Consider the following 6,006-nt stretch of genomic DNA (forward strand, 5'->3'; position numbering starts at 1 on the left):
TTATCCTCAGAACTGGACCAATAAGCAGTATCGTGATAAATGGAGAAAAGATTGACGTTGTCAAGGATTTCATTTCACTATGGAAGCAGCAGTCATGAAATCAAATGACGCATTGCATTGGGCAAATCTGCTGCAAAAGACCTCTTTGAAGTGTTAACAAGCAAAGATGTCACCTTAAAGACTAAGATGTGCCTGACCCAAGCCATGATGTTTTCAACCGCCTCATAGGCATGCAAAAGCTGGACGATGAATAATGAAGACCGACGAAGAACTGACGCCTTTGAATTGTGGTGATGACAAAGAATATTGAATATACCATGGAGTCACCAAAAGAACGAACAAATCTGTCTTGGAGGAAGTACAACCAGAATGCTCCTTAGAAGCAAGGATGGCGAGACTACATCTCACCCATATGTTGGACATGTTGTCAGGAGGGATCAGTCCCTGGAGAAGGACATCATGCTTGGCAAAGTAGAGGGTTAGCGAAAAAGAGGAAGACCCTCAACAAGATGGATTGACACAGTGGCTGCAACAACGGGCTCGAGGATAACAACCATTGTGAGGATGATGCAGGACCAGGCAGTGTTTCCTTCCATTGTACATAGGGTTACTATGAGTTGGAATTGACTTGAAGGCACCTAACAACAACAGCATATGAAATAAGCAAATATATAGAAACCAAACATTATTAATGGTTCTCGGGGGTGAAAGGGAAGAAGAAAGTGGGGGCTTTTATTTGGGGGAGCTTTGAGTTTATGTTAATAGTGATGGAATATTTTGAGTGAGTATAGTGATAATGGTGGCACAATATGAAAAATGTAATCAATGTCATTGAGTTGTAAATGTGGAAGTTGATGTGTTGGCAGATGTTTTAGTGTTTGTTTTCCAAACAGCAAAAAAAAGAGAGAGAAAAAAGTTAGACACTGTTAAGTTTGTCATCTAATCTTTCAGAATATAAACAAGCACACACACAATTATGTATGCACACACATACATTTTTTAATCAATGTGTTAGATAATATTCTTTGTCCTTTAATCTTTTTTATTTAACAGTATGTCCTGGAAACCCATCCAATTCTTTGTGAACTTATCTCCTGCCTCTTTCTCCCTAGCTGGCTCTGCTCCAACTGCTTTGACCTCCTTGCAATTCCTGGAACATGCCAGGCACACTCACACCTTACGGTTTTTGCACTTGGTGTTCCCTCTGCCTAGAATGATCTTCCTTTAGACATCCTCTTGGCGCACTCTCTCGCTTCCTTCTGATCGCTGCTTAAATATCATCTCCTCAGAGAGGTCACTACCTATCATACATGATACCCTACTTCATTTTTCTTCACAGTACTTACTATTATGTATCTGTATACTTGTTTAATTCAGTCTTCCCCACAGGATGTAAGCTCCATGAAGGGAGGGACTTTGTCTGCTTCACTGTTCTACACCCAGAGCCCGGAACAGTGCGTGACCCTTAGGAAACACTCAACAACATGTGAAAAAGCATATAGAGCTGGCACAGTATAGGATGATGGATAATAACATAGTGATTAAGAATTCAAGCTCAAACTCCTTGAGTTTAGATTTTTATTTCTTAGTAGGTGTGTGCAAGTTGGGGTCATGCTAGTGTCTAACTCCCTGGGTTGTTGTGAGAACTAACGTCTGACTATATGTAACATGCTCAGAATAGTAATTGGCACATAGTGAATTGTTAATACCATGCTCACTGCTATGATGATTAGTAGAATTCTATAAAGGCAATATAGTAGCTTTGGCATCAGTGGTTCTACTCTTCTATCTCTTCTTGTACCTCTTTGATTATTCTTTCCCTGCTTCATTTCTCTGACCTTCACCCATTAAACATTTGTGTCTCCTAAGTGTTTCTCATTTTTCACATTCTCTTAGGGTGAACTCATTCACTTTTTTTGTTGTTGTTTGTTTTCTTTTGTTTTGATTTTATTGTGCTTTGGTGAAAGTTTACAGTGCTAATTAGTTTCTCATTCAAAAATTTATGCGCAAATTGTTTTGTGACATTGGTTGCAATCCCAGCAATGTGTCAGCACTCTCCCCCTTTCCACCCCAGGTTCCCTGGGTCCATTCGTCCATTTTCCCTGCCTTCTTGTCATTGCTTTGGGGCAGGTGTTGCCCATTTGGTCTCGTATACTTGATTGAACTAAGAAACAACATTCCTCACCTGTATTGTTTGTTTTATATGCCTGTCTAATCTTTGGCTGAAAGGTGGACTTCAGGAGTGGCTTCAGTTCTGAGTTAGCAGGGTGTCCAGAGGCCATAGTCCAGGGGTTCCTCCAGTCTCTGTCAGACCAGTAAATCTGGTCTTTTTTTGTGAATTTGAATTTTGTTCTAGTTTTTTCTCCTGCTTTGTCCAGGACCTCATGATTTTAACTATTACCCAGGCTGAAGATCCCACAATTGCCCCAAATCTCACCAGTCTCCAGGGCCTCAGACTCTGGCATCTAACTTTTGAGCGTTTCCATTCCAGTTACTTGTTAGGTTATACAACTCTTGGAAGTATGTTTTCCTCAAGGGCAGGAATCATTTCTTGGTCATCCTTTTATCCCCTCTCCTGGGGGGTGGGGGTGCCCTTAGTAGGTACACTTTGTAGGTGCTCACAGTCTAATGAGGGGAAACAGACGATAAATAAACAATATGACACTTGGTGATAAGTGCCATGTAAGCAGGACACAGTGGCTGCAACAATGGGCTGAAACATAATGACTGTGAGGATGGCGCAGGACCGGGCAGTGTTTCGTTCTGCTGTACATAGGGTCGCTATGAGTTGGAATCAACTTGATGGCACCTAACAACAACAACAACAAACAGGATAAACAGAATTGAGAGTTGAGAGAGGCTGAGGTGTGATGATTTATAAATGATGGCCAGGGAAGACCTTTGGGTTAAAGGGATATTTGAATACAGCCCTGAAGGAAGTGAAATAATAAACCAAGTGATTTCTGAGGGAAGTGTGCAAGCATAGAATAGCAAACGCAGAAGCCCTGAGGTAGAGTGCGTCTGGGGGACAACAAAGAGGCCAGTGTGGCTGGAATAAGGTGAATGATGGGAATAGCAGTAAGAAAGGAGGTCAGCGTGGTAATGGAGGGTTCAGATCATGCAGGGTCTTATAGTGAGATAAGAAGGCATTGGAGGGTTCTGCGTAGTAGACTGACATAATATGACTTACTAGAATTGACTATAGAGAGGCAAGGATGAAAGAAGGGATACCAGTTGGAAGGCTATTGCAGTCGTCCAGGTGAGAGATGATGGCAGCTTAGACCTAGGTTGTAGTGGAGGAGAAAATGAGAAATAGATTCTAGATGTATTTTGAAGGTAGGGTAAGGATTTGTAGATGTAGGGTGTGAGAGAAAGCGAGGAAGCAAGGATGAATGGATAAGTAAATGAACAAGTGAATTGTATATATATTGACTACAGAGTGATGTATTACAAGGGCTGCTTTAGTCAGAAAACAAATAAACAGGAAACTTTAGGAGAGCCCAGAGAAGAAAGAACATTCAAGATCCTCTCATATATGTCCACTTGGCTTGTAGAGAAGAAGGGTAATGAAAGATATGTCAGTAGCTTAAGGATGAACTAAAGGGAAGATTTCTTTTTTTTAAATTCAAGGATAGAGAAATGAGCATATCTATAGCTACAGGGAAGGGTCAATTAAAATGGAAAGAAAAAAACATTTAATACAGATGCAGCCAAGTCTCTGAGAAAATAATCATCTATATTCACAGCCTTCATTTTCCTCAGCATCTTCCATATACTTTTCAAACCACTATCACCCCCACTGAAATTCCTGTCACACACAAAAAAACACCAGTGACTTTTTAGTTGCCAAAACGAATGGGCACTTTTTAGTTCTTTTTGTGCCTGAACTTTTTGCAGCATTGTCAATCTTCTGGAAGCTCTCCTGCCTTGGTTTCTGTGTTCCTACTCTCTTCTGCTTTTCCCTTACCTCTCTAAACTATCCATCTTACTTTTCTTCACTGACATCTTTTTCTGTGTCCCTCCCTAAGTGTTGATGTTTCTCAGAGTTATGTTCTTAACCCTCTTCTCTTTTCATTATTTCCTTCACTTATTCAAGTACTTACAGAATACTTATTACATGCCAGAGAGTTCTAGCAATAAACAAAGCCTATAAAAATGCCTGTCCTTCCCTTATGGAGCTGACCCACTCTTCCTAAGCAGTCTTATCTATACTCAAGGCCCCAGTCACCTATATGTGCTTGTAACTTCCAAATTTACATCTCCAGCAGTAACCACTCTTTTGAATTTCAGACACACATTTAACCAACACTCTGTTTGGCATCTTCACTTGTATGTCCTTACACTGAATTCCTCTTTCCACTGAAGTTTGCCTCTTTCTGTACTCCCTCTTTTAATTGTACCACTATACACTCCCAATTGTCCGTTTCTCCTCAGGATTACTGCAATGGTTTTCCAATGTTAGCATCCTCTGATACAAGACTGAACTTTCCAAAATGCAAATCTCACCATATTACTCCCATCCTTAAAATACTTTAATAATTCCTATCACCTTTAAGGTCCTCTATTATTTGATTCCTGTCTCTCTGTTACCCCCCTCCTCCAATACACCTCGATTTCTTGTTTTCCTGCCTTACTGAATTACTTTTAGTTCCTTAAATTCTTTTGTATGATCACGCTTTGGTGCACATTGTTCCATGTGTAAAATGCCCTTCTTTCCCCTTTTGTCCTTTTGGCTAACTTCTAGACCCAGCTCAGGTGTCATCCCCTCAATGCCAACCTTCTCCAACCTCCTGTGTGTACAATCATGTGCAAACTCTATTGTTGATTTTTATTCATTATACTGTAATTGTGAGATTTGTAATTGTTTATTTTGCAATCTCTTCCACTAGACTCTGAGCCCCTTGAGGGTAGGAAAAGTGTCTTTTATTTCAGTACCCCAAGAACTTAATCTGACATGTAACAAGAATGTAATAAATGTTTGTTGAACATATAAATAAATGAGTAAATGAAAACGGGAAATGGATAGGGAGAGATCACCGAAGAGTGAAAAGAAAGAGAAGCAATAGCACATGTAGGATAGTTTCGAAAAGAATGGCCTAAATGTTTTCCTCTGGGACAGGAGGAAGGAGTGAAGGGTGTAATCAAAAGTAGATCAGTCTGAGGTGAGGGGGAGGAAATTGAAGGGGTTCATGCTGGATGGTTTTTATTTTCTCTTTCATGTAGCGAGTAAAGCATTCCTCTTCTCTGGAAGACATTGTAAGTGAGTAAAGGTACCTAACAGCTTCTCTAAATCTCAACTTTCATACCTGCAAGAGAGAGACACTAATACTTGTTTCTGCTCAAGCCCATTAACCCTATATCTTGCAAAGTTATAAGAACCAAGGGCTTTGAGCTCTTTAGATAAATAGCAATGGGCCTACTGATCATCACTTAAATCTGACTTTAAATCCATGAGGTTGAAACTTGCTAAAATTCCAAAGTTCTTCCCATCTTATCACTCCTTGTTAATTCTTTCTGTGCATTGTCAATGCTGCAGTTCCCAGAATTGGAAGCATTTTCTTTGCCTCCATGTTATTATGAAAAAGTTCACTAGACTTAGAATTACTAAGTAATGTTTTTATTACAGGGAGAAAAAGGATAAAACTGAGCAATATTCTCTCCCCACTGAGATGTCTAGTTTATTTGAGTCATGCTTAAGTCTAACTAAATGGTCTAAAATTGGTTTAGGATTCCTTTCAGCCACCAAATGCCAACTTATCTTAGGCTAACAGGACTAGGATTCAGTTGATCTAAATTAGAACAAATTTTTATCCATAGATGGGTTGGAAAATCTAGGTGAGGATTAAGGTCATGGCCAAGGTACAAGAGGAGGAGGAAGTCTGAGTTAATTATAACCTAGGTTCTGCAGTCTTAATTCCAGGAAGCTGTCCCTTAGCTAGGTGGACAACTTGTTGATTAAGGAATATTCTCAGAGGAACTAGAAGCTACCAGTTCCTGAATTCTGAG

The sequence above is a fragment of the Trichechus manatus genome, unplaced genomic scaffold, assembly GCF_000243295.1.
Source record: "Trichechus manatus latirostris isolate Lorelei unplaced genomic scaffold, TriManLat1.0 scaffold00143, whole genome shotgun sequence".
In the NCBI taxonomy this organism is placed as follows: domain Eukaryota; kingdom Metazoa; phylum Chordata; class Mammalia; order Sirenia; family Trichechidae; genus Trichechus; species Trichechus manatus.